Source organism: Cibotium barometz, chromosome 39, assembly GCF_041138505.1.
Source record: "Cibotium barometz isolate CiBa-2024 chromosome 39, ASM4113850v1, whole genome shotgun sequence".
NCBI classification, from domain to species: Eukaryota; Viridiplantae; Streptophyta; class Polypodiopsida; order Cyatheales; family Cibotiaceae; genus Cibotium; species Cibotium barometz.
In genome coordinates this window covers 49,803,921-49,821,232 of record NC_141084.1, presented here as the reverse complement: position 1 = coordinate 49,821,232, position 17,312 = coordinate 49,803,921, and the positions used below count along the sequence as shown (strand labels likewise).

Sequence of the window (17,312 nt, the reverse complement as noted above, 5' to 3'; positions counted from 1 at the left end):
GAGTTTTAGAAGAGGTCTACCAACATCACCAATGCTCTGCAACACAAGCTATGCCCTTGGAGGGTTGAAGAGCTCTTGGGTACCGTGTCTCCCTGCCCTTGGAGTCATGCTACAGCAGATGTGCATGCAATTGCTTGGATAATCAATGTCCTATGCAAATTTCATGGGGAGTCTGCAGATTGGGCGGGCAGAGTAGAAGAAATCAAGGGCATCCGTTGATATTGGAGTAATAGAGAATATCATCAATGATGGCTACCGAAAAAAGGCTGGAGATAGGGGCATGCCTTGGATGAGGATCTGAAAAGGCTAGATTTACATCCTGAGCATGCCTTATGCGCACTCACGGATATGAGTCTGGCCTTTTTGCCATGAGCTTAGTGCTCTAACTTTATGTATATAAACAAAAATCTAGAGATTTTGGTTTGTGTAATGTCTTCTTGACAAGCTAATGTCTTCTTGAATCCAAAGTATTTTGACTTGTGAGTCGCAAATTTTTTAAAGGCTCTAAAGTTTAAGTTATCAAAGATCCTTCTTTCAAAAGTGCCTTGTCTCAAATAAATGTGTAAAAGTGTCTTGAAAGTTAATAATGTAGTGTGTGAAGTATCTTGTATATGAGTGTGTAGTGTTAGAAGTATCTTGACAAGTGTTGTTTGTGCTCTAAAGGGTTGGCAGACGATCAAGAGAGATCAAAGCAAGCTTATGAGAGACTACACTTAATGGTCCAAGGAGATGGATCAAATGACACTGCACAAAACATGATGATTTTAGCTTGTGTTTGCTCTAGGTAAAAGTGTGTGTATTTTGGTGATTAATCTTTGATTAAGGGTGTTTCCATTGTGTTAAGTAGTTGAATGGTGTAGTTTTAGCTTGCCAAAGAGTGTGGGAGTAGTAATTTTCACTTATGTGTAGTGGATTGAAGGGTCATGCCCTCTTTCCCTCTATGTCAAAGTGTGTGTGAAGCTTCCATAATCACCATTAATGCTTGCTTATGCCAATGTGTGTGCCCATAAGCCATTATGCATTGCTTTTCTTCCATTGCATGCTTAAATTGATTGGTTAATCATTAGGTGTTGCCTCTTTCTTGAGAGTGTGTATGTGTGTATGGTGCAAGAAGTAGTCCTCTTCTTTGAGTGTATGTGAATGCCTTAGACTTGACATGCCTAAGTAGCCTCAATGCACTAATCGGGTCGCTCCCTTGCATTCATAATTTGTGACCAATGCTTAAAGCTATGTTTAGTGACACCCGCTGTCGTGGCAACCCACTTACAATGGTGCCGCTGCCAGGGACGGCATACCTAGATTAGAGTGCTCACATAGTAAGCTTCTTCTAGTTTGCTAGGTGAGGATCACTCATCACTATCATTCTCATTTAGATTAGTGAGAGGTTGGAATGGGGTTTCCAAGGCTCTCGAGGGTGGCCGGGGATCGAGGATCACCTAGGACCTTCATTTCGGATTAGTGAGTGGAGGTTGAGGGTGGAGTGAGTGTGGGGCATTCATTGCCATCTCGATTGGTCACTTGATGCATGTCACCTCTAGAGCTCTATGGAGCATTGTCTTTTCTTAGATTAGATGTATATACATGTGTGCTGGAGTAGGGTAAGTAGACATACACCTATCCCAAGACTTAGGACCCTCTAGAGCTCTATGGAGCATGGTACTTTCTTAGATTAGATGTGTATACATGTGTGCTAGGAGTAGGGTAAGTAGACATACACCTATCCCAACCGAAACATGCCCGAAACATGCCCATTTGCACTCATAGCTCATTTAGTGCATTTTTGACCATAACCTTCAATCATATGTTTGGATGAGAAAATCTTGTCCATTTTTTTTGTTCTTTATATTGTTGGAATGAGAAAAGCAAGCCCTATAACCTGCACTAGTCAAATTTGAAAAATTCATTTTCTGCAGGCGCAACAGGCAGATCGATGGGACACACGTGTCTCATCATTCCTCATCTTTTTGACCTAAGGAGCCTCATACAGCTTGCCTAGTGCCTGTACATCACCTGTCTAATCTTGGTTTTCACTTTGAATATCATTTTGCACTCATTTCATCAAAAAAGGGGGTGAGACACTTGGAAAAACGCACAAGGTTGGAAGTAAAACAGTCATTTGAGGGGCCAAAACTCATCCGTTTTGGGACTTCAAAATATCAATAGAAAGAGGAGAACACTCCTCACAAGCTGCAAACATCAGAAATTGAAAATTGATTTTTTGTCACCAAAATCATGGGCGTGTCCCATCAAAAGTGGTCAAAAATCACCCAAAGTTGCATGAATAGTTCCCTTATAATGTCTACATACCAGATCTACCCTCATATCAAAAATTGGACTCATTAATCAATCATGAGGCTCATCCAAATTTGCATTCAAACACAAGCAACGTGTCCCATACATTTGAGAGGTCAAACAGTGTCCAAACTTGAAACTTTTTGCATATTTGGAATCAAGAGACCATTTCCCACAACCTCCAAGCATCAGATTTAAAAAACCATTTTTCTCTCACCAAATTCATGGGACACACGTGTCCCATTGAAAGTGGCTAGAATTGATTCAAAGTTGCATATGTAGGTTGCCCATGCTTTGTACTTGTCAGATTTAGCTTCATATTAAAATTTGAGCTCATTTGGATATCTAAAACATCAGATTTGCACTTGGAGAAAAGCAGCATGTCCCATAGTAAATCAGGCATTTGGATGGTCAAATCTTGTCCATTTTGGAAGTTCATTGGAAAGAGGAGAACATTTTGTATAACTTGCATGCATCAAATCTACAAAATCATTTTTCTATCATCAGATCCATGAAACATGCGTGTCCCATGGAAAGTGGTCAAAAAGCAGCCCAAGTTGCATGATTAGCTTCCCCATGTTGTGTACATGCCAGATATACTCTCATATCAAAAATTGCACTCATTGGTCATGAGGCTCATCCAACTTTGCATTTCAGACAGGAATAGCGTTTCCCATGCATTGAGAGGTCAAACATTGTCCAAATTTGAATATTTTTGCATATCTGTGATCTAGGAGTCAAGTCCTACATGCTAGAAAACTCAAAAGGCAAAAATCTGCATTTTTCATGGGACACGTATGTCCCATCCAACTGGCCAGAAATTGACATTTGACCATATACACAGTTTGTCCATCATCTAGGCATCACACTTATCAAGTTTGCTTTCAATTTGGACTTCATTGGAGCTAGTAGAGTGAGAATCCGGAGAAAACACGCTCAGAACAGGACTAAAGGCAAGTTCTCACAATTGGCTAGTCCAACTGGAGATTCAAGGGTTAACTGTAGCTCCTCTAAGCTAGGCAAACACGCCCATATCCTCAAAAGTGCAAAAAAGTGTCTAGAAGGCTGACTTCATGGGACATGCGTGTCCCATCAATTTTCATGCTTTTTCAAGTTTGATTTGACCAATGTGTTTTGCACACTTGGGACATTACACACACCAAGTTTCATCCCATTTGGATCAGTAAATCACATAGACATAGTTTAAATCGGCTCCAAAATCAGACAAAAGTGGCTCAAACACAGGGCAAATCAACTTTAAATTTGGTGAAACTTGGCACAAGCTTTGTACACACATAGGACTAGGGAGTGGTGAAGTTAGACCTCAAAAATTCCATTGTTGGATGGGACACACGTGTCCCATGTTTTGGTAGCTAGGAAGGTCAGAAGAATGCATACTCACTTTTAAAATTCTAAGTAGAGCAGGCCTTCTAAACACTGTTGTCAAGTCAGATTGTCAAAATCACCTCATCTGTGCAAGTTGAGAATTTTAGGGGTGCATGGGACACGCGTGTCTCATCATCTCATGATAGGACGCTCTGATTGATGCCCGGTCACTTAAGGGAGGTTTGGAACAGTGGCTTTGAGCACAACTATCTTGTTGAAATCAAATTTAGAGTTAGTTTGCAGTAGTTCAAGATTTGTGTTGTAGACTACTTTGCTAGACATTGGTGTGACTGTCAAAGCTGTCTTGAAAGTGAATTCCAAGTTCACTAAACAAAAGGGAAGGAAAAATGGAAAAGATAAGAGGCTTTATAAAAAAAAAGTCAAGTCTTTTTTCTGAACATTAGTGCCATTTTTGGGGAGTGCAAGTTTCACATCGTTACGAATGGGATGACACCCATATTCAAAATTTTGGTCCCGAGACGATTTTCGCATAGTGAACTCACTATAGAAAACTGACAAAAAATTGGGCAAATTTTCTTGAAAAAGGTGCACTATTTCTTCATGCACTACCTTCAAAATGAGTTCTAGACAAGTTTGGGACAAGTCCAAAATTTTTAAAAATTTTGGCGAATTTTTCAAAACCTACCCCATACAGCTTAGATCAGGAGCATTCTATAGATCACTAGAAATTTCCTTTCAATCTAAAGCTAAGAACGGAGTACTAACAAACGAGAGCACAACTAGGTAAAGAAGCACAAATTGCTGAAGATTTTAGCCCACAAAGTCCAGCTAGACACAAGCATGGATACATTTATCCATTCCATGAGGAATCTTGAAAATGAGCTGCAATACAATGTCAAACTAAGCATTTACAAGGTCAATGCTTATGGCACTAAAATCTTCAAGGATTCTAGCAATCACTACGTGGTCAAGATAGAAGATCACTACATACATTGTCAAGATAGAAGATCACTACACTAATTTTGATCCAGCACCATGGGTAAGCAACCAAGGCAATTGCTACAAGGGTAGAGACGGGGCTATATATCGATCGACTGAGAACCCTGACCTAGTAAATGCGCTGGGATGTACAATGCCAAACAAATGGGGAAACATGGACAAGAACCCACCCATGCCAATCCAATCTTAATTTTGGATGATCAATACCATAGTGACTAGAAGGGTCCTCATAGATGATGACACAAGAGCTTTGTACAAGAGGAATGGCTCGAGGAGAGAGTTCTTGTATCACAGAAAGAACCCATTGAAGCACAGCCTGACCAATGAAAAAGTGCTTTACGTCTTCTTTAATAGGGATGAGAGCTATCATAGATTCGTACTCTTCAAGGATACATTTGGCCAAGAGTGGGATCTCTTATTTGACAATGAAGTTGGAGACTTCAAACACCTAGGAAGGTCTTTTAACCGAGGAGGTGAGGCTAGCACTTCAAAAGAAACTATTTGTGTGCCATGATTAAAAATTGTATCATTAGGTGGTGGTCCTAGGATTTTCCATAAGATACAGCTAGACAAATTACCTCCGAGTGAATCAAAGCTGGTTGCGATAGTAAGCACGCATGACATGAGTGGTCATTCGGCCAATAGAGGGCCAACAGAACCACTACATTCACCATCTCTTCACACACCATTGGGACAGCCTAAGACACAACTAGTTATGCCTATTTAGGACATGACTACATCTCAGGTCACAACCAAGGAGCAAGCAGTAGCAGAACAGAGAGATGTCCCTAGTGAAAACAAAAAGAGCAACAAAGAAAGCTGGAAGGAACAGAAAGCTAGGAGGGCTGCAAGCAGAAAGAGACAAAACGAAAAAGATTCAAAAGAATCAGAAAGAACGAAACAAGCCCTTGAGCCAGTATCATTGAATAAAAAAGAAAATTATCATGAGGAGAGGCAAGAAACACAACGTTGCTAGTAGAATACACAGAACATAGCTTCATGGCTATTCTAGATTGCGGAGTAGGTATTTCTATTGTCACAAAAAGGGTTTGGGAAATCTGGGGCAAGCCAACCAACCATAAGGCAAACACACATGAAATTGCGATTGGCTGATGGATACATAAGGAAGCCCATTTGACTACTAGAAAAGGTCATAGCTACCTCATGTGGAGTCCAATATGAGCATACGTTTGTAGTAGTAGATTTTGGGAAAAGCCCAAATTATAACATCATTCTTGGACGTCCCTTTATGAGACAACTAAAAATAATTCAGGATTGGGGCTCAGACTACATCTACTTACAGCATCTACTTATAGCAACAACATTCCATAACACGCATTAATGTGATAGATCACTCCTATTGAGATGTGGCAAGGACACCAATAGAAGAAATTGAGGTCATCTCAACAGGAGATGAGTCAGAGGTTCCATCATGGGTCAACTCAAGGATTCATAGATGGGGGAGTGAAATGACAGATGATGAGAGTTAGGACAAGGAACACAATAGGAATAAAACAATCCTTCAGAATGATGATTGAGAAGGATAGTACCCATCCGTACTATTCATGTAATCTCACACTCGGATTCAGAAAATTCTAGTAATCAATCTAGTGTTCAAAGTCCACAGAGCATGACATGTTTTCTAATGGATGCTGGATTACTCCATCGCTTGCCAAGACCATATGATTTCACAGCATTCTTTGAGACAAGTTTGGGGATAACCTTTAAAATGTTCTATCCAAATACTCCAAATTATGTGAGTGAACAACCTTTGCTTAGAATGCTTGAGGAGCCCCTAGACAAGAACATTATGCACCAGGATGATAATCTCAATTTCTAAAGGCCCATCCTTCCAACAATCCTGTCTCAAGAAGTTGCAAAAAATTCATATCCATATTTATCCATTAAAGATCCTAAAAGTGGACAAGCCTCCATTCTATACAAAAAGGCTAGGAACATCGAGCTAACAACCCTGACAACCCTAGAAAACATGAGCAATCCGGCTCACCAGATTGAAACAAGCACAAGAAACCAAAGCTCAAGTTTGATTCTTTACAATCAACAGACCATAGGTGCTAATACCAACACAAGTTCTTCACAAGAACAATTTTGTTCTAATCATTTTTCCATAAAGAGCTTCTCACCACAAGGACAAAGAGACTCTTTGGGCAAGTTCCAACTTACCCCGAGTAGTAGGGATCGATAAGTTTTGAAGCCAACTCTTAGTCATCAACCCGGCTTTGGTCCTAAGACCAAAACCAATGGCACATAGGGAAGAGTGTGTGGAGCACGAGAGCTCACAAAAAATGAGGACCACAAAGACTTATCATCTCCAGCCAACTGAAAATAGAGCACCACATCTTGTAGGTATGAGTACCATAGAGGAAAGGGCAATTCCCCTCATGAGAAACTGTGTGGAATGTGCAATAACCCATCTCTTTAAAGATTGCCCAACATCAAAAGAAAATCTAAAGAAACCACAAGAACTAGAAGTCACACCAAAAGACTTTCATGCTTTGACATTAAGGCTGGAAGAACATTCACTTCTAAGAACAACACCCAATAGGCCAAGCTTACCACAGGAGACTGAGGATCTCATACAATCTCTAGTCATGAAAATCACAGAGCCCACGCAAACATCCAAAAGGGATACTTTGGGGATAACAACCATTTGTATGAAAAAGAATGCACTATCTTGTGTGGATGCAAAACTAGGTATAGTGGGCAGCACCCACATTCAAGACAAGCACCTTAGGAGTGCATCTGGATCTCCTACCAAACATGAACCTGCAAAATCTAGTCCAGAGATCAAGCCAAACCTAGCAAAGGACTCGAGTGCTCACTCACAAGCAGGTGCAAGACCAAAAAGGAAACAAGAGAAAGTACAACCAAATCAACAACAAGTTGCACACATTGCAAACAAGCATGATATAATGCATGTCCCACCCACAAAGATAGCTGTCAACATTCAAGGCAAAAAAGGTATGTAGAATCAATATATAGCTTTGCTTGATAAGGGCATAAAGGAGAACCTGATGTCATATCACACTGGGACTCGTCTTGGTAAGCCCGCTTTTAGTTTCATTGCCAATTATGTAAAGACAAGGACTAATACTTTTGGAGAATGTCTTGGAGTTGTTTCTATTCCATTGAGCATAAACTATCACTCCAAAGATGGAAGATTTTATGTCATGGCTCAAGGAATTCTACATGAAGAAGTGGTCCTTAGTCATCAATGGATGTCTCGACGTGAATGCTATAAAGGATCCACCAAGCTCATATTCTCCATTTTAGGAGGCAAGGAGCTGAGCATTAATGTCCCACTAGTGCTAGAGGAACAAATGCGAGCGTCTGAAATATCAAAAGCTTCAGAGTCTCAAGAGCACAAACCAAGGCACCACAGTAGCACTTACCTTGCCAAAGGAAAAGCCAAAATGGAGGACAATGTTGCCACAATAGTAGCAATGCCACAAGCAACAACCTCAACCCAACTGCAAGGAACGCTCACAAAGGAGAAAGCCTCCAATTCACTAGTAAAAAGAAGAACAGGGACACAACTAAGAAAGTGTCATGGCACAAAAGTCTACCAACCCGAGTATCCATCACCAAGAGCACCCAAACGGTAACCACAACAAGTTCTAGTGCCCAAACTCATCTATGTCCTCACCTCACAAATCCATCAAATGGTGAGCCCTCAGCAACAAGCAAAAACAACAAAGACAGGAAAGAGGAAAAACTGGCAGATCTAGGCCACCTGCAAACTGCAAAGTTGGGAATGATTGCATGAATAGTTGGATTTACATGTATCCTACATGGCCACACATCATTCACAAGGGTTCCAAGTGAGAATTGGGTGCAAAAGGCCAAACAGCGGATTTCAGAGTCCGAAATGCAAATCTGACTTAGCCCCATCACTAAAAATCACCACATGGGTTCTAACCACATATTTGGCATCCAGGGAGCATAACCAACACAGCCATGGGGTCAAATCATGAAAAATTTAGTTTTCATGGGACATGCATGTCCCATGATTTGGGCCATATGGGCATCAAAAGAAACTTCAAAATCATCAAAATGATGGGACATGCGTGTCCCATCTTGGACGAGAATCTGGGAGGTTTGGTCACACAGACGGGTTCCCTAGCTCATCCTAAGCACAAGCATGTCATCACATCTCAAATCCACCATGTAAAATGACCACATCAGGCAGATTTACAAGTCAGAGAAACTGGACAAAGTTGACATAGCCCCATCATAGCAAAAGGCCACAAGTGATGCAAAGGCATATTGGGCATCAGCAAGGTAAGGTCTACACAGCTATCAGGTCAAATGATGAAAAACTTTAGTTTTAATGGGACATACGTGTCTCATGATTATGGCTTTCTGGACAAGTGAATGAGGAGGTAATGCCACATATGGACTCCCTAGGGTACATACATCATATCCCCAAGGCTAGGTCATCAAAGAATCAAAGCTAGATGGGATTCTTAGTCAAAATAGGTCAGAAATAGACAAAGCTAACTCCAACAAGAAGATAAAATGCATTGTTGAGGAACCAAGACCTAAGTGATGCTAAGCAATGCAATGGAGACACACCAATTTGATCAAAGCGCAAAAAAAGCTGCTCCAATATCAAAATGTTTGGGCATGCGTGTCCCATTAGGCTACAAGATTGGAGGTTCTCACATGGCAGACTGATTCCCTTCATCACATAGGTCATGGAGGTGGTTGTACTTTTCAATTTAGATGTCTAAATCTCAAGATATGGCCAGATTAGTAAATCATGATCTATAATCACCAAATTTGATTAACCCCATCAACCAGAGCCCCAGTTTGACAATAGATGACATTATATGATTGGCCACAATGTTAGGATTCCACAGAAACTTTCAGATCTCAAATTGGATTCCTAGAACTTGAGAAACCCTAAAATTACAGTTTTCAGCAGACTGTGAAATAACGCTTTTTGCTAAATCTTGTGACAAGGTCCTGTCAAAGCCATTGAACATGCCTCGCCGAGTAAAGAACAAGCCTTTCCTTGATAAGAAACATGAGGAGCATTTTTAGAAGGCTGATACCCAGGCAGATGCCAAGTCAGAATGGGAAAATCACAATATCCAGGCCACAGAATTGGAGATCAGAAGTCAGCCAAAACTTAGTGCATAAATGCATCAAATTAGCATCATTTTGCATTGCACTTGAATCACTCATTCACTCACACCACATGCATGTGCACACTAACAAAATTGACCAAGCTAACAAGCTAACAAATAGGGAATCAAGGCAAGGGACAAAGTAATCACTTGCTTTGTCTAATCTTTAAGTCGATGCTTGGGCTTAGAGAAAGCATCTCTACAAAGAGCCTGGAAAAGTGAAGGAAGGAAAAATGGCCACAAACCATGCTGTCGGAGGATGAGGAACCATACAAGCCCCTCAAGGTAAAGCTCCCAAACACAAGGCAATCACTTAAAAGCTGCAACTCAACAAATCCAAAGCCGGAGATGGAAATTGGGGTCCTAAAATCACAACAATATGAGAAACAAGTGCCTCAAATGGAATCAGACTTCAAGTTACAACGGGGGGGGAATAACCATCATAATCAAATTCAGAAGCCAATGGATCCCCTCTACATCATGGAAAAAGCTAGACAACTCCAATGTTAAGTCACGGTAATAGCTTTTTCCATTCAAGTCCAAAAGTCACCACCAATCAAAACATGTTGGTTGGCATAAGAGTCAAGAGTCGGGCAGCCAAGCCAATAAATGAGCAAGGCGTTAGTCCCAGAACTTCAAGTCTATCTACTCTGTGTATATAGTTTGCATGTATATATTTTCTCTTTTATTTTTTATCTTTTTGTCTGCAATACACTCAAGCTATAGAAATGCTAATCAACTAAGCTAATGGAGCACTCACACACACATCAATCACATAAGCAAGAGGAATGCATTGCTCCAATCATTGCAAGAATGAAGAGAATAAAGAGAAGCCATTGCCCACTTCATTAATCACGAAAGATTACATACAATGGGTGCTTAAGCTATGGAAGCTTAAAGCTTGTCTTAGAGTAGAGGAGAGCTAGAGTTGGAGAGCTCTTTAAAGAAATGACCAAAAAGCCCCTAATTCCTAAAGAGTGTTCACTTACATACCTAGGTCAAAACTAGGGCTAATAACTTACGCTTTTCACATTTGGGCGGACATTCTTTAGAAAATAGGATAATTACAGGAAATGGGCTAAGATTTATACAACTTGGAACTCGTACAAGCCCGAATTCCTCCTTGACATTACATTGCACTTTGGTATAGGCTTCATCTCATTCACATTAAATATTCTCACATATGCTGCATTTGCCCTTAAATTCTCCATCTTTAGCTCGTACATTCGATCAACGAGGTTGAGTTCTCGAATCAAAGATAAAGATGTTATCTTCACAACGAACAAATCCACATGTTGATCCGACTTTGTTTGTACCATTTTTGGAGAATTAGTAAAAGTTGCATGTTTTAACAGTTTTACTATTTAGGCCTATGCCATTAGTGCCTGTTTAGTCTTGCACTGAACACCTTGCTACAAGGTTCTTCCTTTTGGCTATACCAATGGCCCCCCATATTATCAAAAGTGGCAAAATTGGGTGCTTTCTCCTTTCTTGCAAAAATTCATTAAGGACTTTATAGATGACTTTTGCATCTATAGTGAGTGGACCACACATTGCTCAAGGTTGGAGATGATTTTCATTAAAAAATGCAATGGAAAGTTGAATCCAAAGAACTGCCATCATGCACAACCAAGGGTTAAGTTGCTAGGGCGTGTTGTTTTTTAAAAATGGGATAGAGGCCAATCCTGACAAGGTGAAGGCTCTTATTGTTATAAATTTATGATTATTAGTCGGGACCTGAGGTTGGTAGCCCATAACTGGTACATTTGTGTGTGGAAAGGATAAGGGCCGCGACCGGCCAAGGTCCAAAGCTCGAGGGTGGGCCAAAGAAGGTTTTTCAAGTGCGAGAAGGGAAGACGAGTCTTTTGCCCGTGAATGAACCTGATTGGATCTCCCAATTTTGGAAACTAATGACCATTTTGGTTGGGTGGAGAGTTTCCACACTATTCATGATTGTTCCCTCACATTTGGTATCTGAGCAGGAAGTTTTCATGGTGGACCCTCTCTCTTCTTGATCATATTCTCTTACTCAAAAAGCAACTTCTCGGCACATCAGAAGGTGTTTTCCATAGCTTACTGCTTGTGCAAATTCAATAACAAGGTGGCCATAGCCATTCACAAGAAACAACACCAAATCCACATGGACATTACACACAACAATAGCATGGATGCGCTCATGCACACGTGACAGGCCTTGCAAGAGAGTCTCTCTTTTGAAATACTAGTGAAAGGTTTTGGTTTGGCATAATTAGCCTTTAGATTTGTGTTGAACTTTGTACGTGTGGGATTGATCCCTTTGTATTCCAAGCTTCTAAGGGGCCTTCATTTTCAAGCTTTTTGAGAAGTTTTTTTTGCTTTCAAGATAGACATATTCTTGGGGAGCCTTCTTTGCAAATCTATAACTTCTTGTCAATGAACTCTTTTTATGAGCCGTTTCACCAAACTTTTAGAAGCTTTTCTCGACTATGCTCAAGCTTAGCATCAATCTATTTCGACAATCCCTTAACGGTTTTTCATGTAAAATCAACCCTGCCAAGGCTCAAAAAGCTAAAAAACAAAAAAAAATATCTCAGAAGCCAGATTCAACACTTCAAGTTGGTGTTTTAATGATCAAGGGGCTTGATTCAAGGCCAAACATGGACTTGGCAAGACCTGCAATTTTCTTTGAATGCTTAAAAGTGGTGCTAGATATGCGTTTTTTACTCTTTTATGCTTAAAATTGATGTTTTGATGGATGCACGTGATGCATAAGTAGTGTGTATGCATGCATAAAGGTGCATAGAGCGATTTGTTTAGAAATTTGTGGGTCTTTCAAGCTCTACAAGTTTTGGTCTTTTGTATTTAACAGCTAAATTGGACTCATTTGCATCAAAATCATCATAGTTTACATGCTTGTTGGGCCTAGTAGTGTATAGTTTCTGGGGATATTTTGTGACTTACGAGGTTATGTTGGCAAAGTTTACTCAAGGGAATTAAAATCTAGGAGATTAAAGTGTAATTAGTGCATGTATTTGCAAACTTGTGGTTTGGGAATTTAGTTTCTCAACATTTGTGTGACAGTTTGGTGCATGTCAATACATCAATGCTTTACCCATACTCTCTTGTTTTATCAAGTCTTCAAAAAAAAAAACATAAAACAGAAAATCAAACAAAACAAATGGATGTAAATGATCAAAAGTAGGACCAAGAGATCCAACTTGAAATGGAAACCAAACCTGACAGTGTTCTAGCAAGTCACTTGGACACTCTAGAGTCTACTACCCTTGAAAATCTCATGACAAAAATACAAACCTTAATTGGGGATAGAAGTGTTGACAAGGGAAAAGTAGTTATGACACAATATGTGGCCATGACAGAGACTGGTCATGTGGGTGGAGTGTCTTTTGAGCAAGAAGTTGGTCCTTCCACTATTAGGACCAAATGGCAGCTTAAAGACCTCAAATCTGCTAAGTATAATGGCACATCCACTATGAGGAATGCAAATGCTATGGACCAATGGCTCTCTAAATGGAATCAGTGTCTTTGACTATTTCATATTGATGATGATGCAACTAGGATTCAACAGGCAACATATAACTTGCTTGACATTGCCCTTCATTAGTGGCATAAGATCGAGCAAGATAAACTAGAGCCAACCACATGGAAAGACTTTAAAATCATGTTCTACAACAATTTTATTCCCCCTGATGAAAGAAGTTGTTCTCTAGATTACGGTTTTTCTTGACCCATAAGCACTATGCAGTTCAAGAGAATGTGGACAAGTATAGGGAAACCATACTTACAGTCCCAGATCATATTCTTGAGTTCTTACATGCACATAAATTTGCATTGGGGTTGAAAGAAACTTTAAGACAACTTGTGGAAAAAGAAAAATGTGCTACTTTAAATGAGGCTATTGAATTGGCCTTGGTTTTGGAAGATGGCAAGAAACACCCTAGCCAGGTGGCCAGAGATCTTCTTGGAGCCAAGTGGTATGCCCAATCTCAACCCCTCTTTCTAGTAATCAATTGGCCAATGTGTATAAGCCAAAAGAGACACAAGAAATTCACATGATTAAGACTTTGGCATGGGTCAAAAGGAAGCTATGACAGATGTAATGTCCCCATTACTGAGCCTTGTACATATACCCAAGCTTATCATGTACATATTTGTCAAATCAATAAAGATGGGTCTTTTTCGATCATTCTTGTTCAAGTATGTACCCTAGTGCTTCCTAATTAATTAACCAATCTGCAATGGTTGTTTAAATGAATAAAAGGACCTTAGGGTGTGGAATTTAAATGAATAAAATGACCCTTGGATGTGAGAGGATAAGAGGATAAATTGACCCTATGAGGCATCTCAAGCTGGGAAAAGGAAAGTCAACTTTATCCTATTTCCTATTGGTCTCAGAAAAGAGGCTAGAGGGGGCTGGAGTGGAAATGTAATTAGCAAGAGAGGAAAGATCATTAGTGAAAGGGGGCTAAGGAGGCTATAATAGCAAAATATCAAGCTGGAGGTTAAAGAGGTAAGTTTTCACCTACTAAAAGGTAGGCTACAAGTTAAAAGTAGGCTAATCACAAAAATACACCATTTTGACCTCTTAGTAACCTGTACAGTCACCAAGTCCCAAAAATCCTATAAATAGGCCCTCCCACACACATAATTTTCCATAGCTTGAATCCAATCCTCAAGTTTGAGGGAAGGCCATCACCTCGCGGAAAATATTGAGAATATTTTCTATACATAGCGAAATACTAGCGTAGTAATTTCTAAGTAAGATTTAATTGATTTTTACGTTTTTAATGATAAATTTTATGATTTTATATTATGTACTCATGTTATACTACTCTATTATGGGACTACTCTCTTTCATGCATAATTCCAAAATTATGCTTATTTATTTATTTATCATAAAAATAATATAAGAAATCCTTATATTATTTGAGATTATGTATTGGTTATGCATATTATTTTTCAAACTTCATGATAATTAGAGTTGGATACTCTATCATGCATAAGTAATGCCAAATTATCAATTTGACTTTATTATTAAAAAGTAGCAAAATAATACTGAAATTATCTTAGGAAATTAGCCATAATTACATGTTTAATTCACTTATGCATCTAATTACATAACTCAAAGATCCTAGCTTTGCGAATGCATAGTAATTTTTCCATGGAAATTTAATTATATTTTTACATGTTAAATGCATTAAATAGATTATTTTTAACTATTTTCTTAAGAGAAAAATAGCTAAATATGTTGCATTTTGTTTAGATAATTATGGAGTGTTATTTAGCCATAGGATAACACTTTTGTGATTTAAAATCAAATAGAAAAATTTTTACTTATAAAATAGGACCATTTTAGTCCAATTTTTGATGATTTTTTGCATATTTTAATAGAAAATTATATTTTTTTTAAAAGAGAAAAAATTAGAAAATTTTGTTATTTTCTAAAATTATGAATTTTCTGAATTTTCAGCAATGAAAAATATTTTTTATGATTTTTTAGGCATTTTTATGCATAGAAATGTCATTTTCTATATTTTTTGGAAAAAAACAGCAAAAGAATAGTGAAAAAGCAAAACATTCAGAATTTAGACAAAAATTTTAGAAATGCATTTAACGTATCTAGAAATAAAAATAATACTTTGATTATCTTGGATTTTCACTATTTCGACAAAAAATCAAAGATGGCTTCTAAGCGTGCGCGACGCGACTCTATCAATGAGACGCTACCTAGGGATGCTCCCTTGGCATCCATACATGGAGAAGAAGATGTCCATGTGGGAAACTTGGTTCGTGCTCTAACCTTTTAAGATTATTTATCGTTTATATAGATATGGTTTTAATTTACGCTAAGGTAAATTAGCGAAAATAAACGGTGAAAGATAATTTGAGTTAAGATGATATTTAATAGTATATAAGTGATACAAAAGGGTAAATTTTACCATAGTACATAAGGAAAATTTATTTAGTCTAAATACGGAACGCTATTTCCTTTGGCCGGACGTATCACATTTGTATTGGCCGGGCGTATCACATTTGTATTGGCCGGGCGTATCACCATTCTATTTGCACTTGATTTTTGTGCATGGATTAAGTTAATGCACATAGCCGCCATGGTAATGGAAAAATTATATCTTACGACCTAGCATTATGCTTGGAATTCTTAGTTGAAAGGGGGGAAAAATATTCCATTTTAACGTTTGAGCTTACTCTTGGTATGGGACAAGAGTATGATCAAACTAGGTGATTTCTTGTCCCCCGAACTATTTGAGACCGCAAGGCCCGAAATGTACTTGTTTGGACAAACACGTCCTTTGCTTGCCAAGTGGGCGGGGTATTTTTTTTGGAACCCTTGAATTTTGAAGGGACTCGGCGGATGCTAACCCCTTAGGCCACCGCGTTTGGTTCCCACTAGGTGCGGGGTAAGTGGGGGTCGACCTTAGCTACCCTGACCAAGGAGCTAGTGGTAGATTGGAAACCATGAAGGTGGGTCTGGAGTTTGAAGTTCCTGTCCGCCTAGGATTGGAAGGGAAGGTACCCATGGATTTCAGTGGGACTCAAATCCATGGATTTCAGTCCCACTAGATTGGAAGGGAAGGGTACCCATGGATTTCAATGGAACTGATGACTGCATTCAAGGGAAGGTTTTATGTCTATGTAACCACCTGGGGAACTTGGGTTGATGGTGGGGTACATACATCCCTTGTTTTCAATTAAGGTCTTCCTTGCCTTAACGTACATTGTTCTAAGATTTATAATAAAGGAACCTGCTTTTACATGTAAAGAGTGTGGTCGTAATTAAATAAGAATATCGGTTCAAAGGAAAGTGGGAGAACGGATGCCCCGATGGCAAATGTTCTATGGCTGGGTGGACCCGATCAATTGGGTAACTTTCCAAACATTTTAGTTAGGAAATATCTCACCTTAGGGGAAGGAATTCTCGGCTGTGCCTCATTTCTGATGAGGAAAAAGGCAATGAGTTTTATGAACCAAGGGTGGATCTTAGGGGAAAGAGTTCATGGTCGTGCCCTGCATTTGATGGGGAAAAAGGCATGAATTCCTTGAGAACGAGGGGTCATTCGAGTGGGATATTCGGCTATCCTGAGATCGTAAAGCTGTTAGACCTCTACGTTTCCCCTACGAGATAGGATCAGGGTTCTGTCATGCCCTCGCTTTCCAGCATCCAAAACAGGGGTCTGGGAAGTATTTGCGAGCCTTTGTTGTCTATCAGTGTGTCTGAGTCTTTGGGGACTCAGGTACGTTACACGTGGTATCAGAGTAGAAGTTTTGATTTTCGGAATTGAATCTATTTTTTCCCAAGATTGATTGTGTAGTTGGGTTACATATGTGGAAAATGTGACTCCAATGATTTCTGCCGGTGTATATACGGAAATCCAAGAGAAGAAGCTCTTGTTGAAGAAGGCCCAACCACCCTCGTTCAACGGGAAAGGCCCAAAAGTTGAGCAAGATATGGAAGTTTGGGTTCGGACTACTTCTCAGTTGTTGGACACCCATGAATCAATCCAT

At 39.4% G+C, this 17,312-nt stretch overlaps 1 pseudogene; it reads left to right on the top strand.

The window, feature by feature from the left end:
- Positions 1 to 4,500: 4,500 nt before the first annotated feature.
- On the top strand, positions 4,501 to 5,152 carry LOC147616203 (uncharacterized; annotated as a pseudogene).
- Positions 5,153 to 17,312: the final 12,160 nt, after the last annotated feature.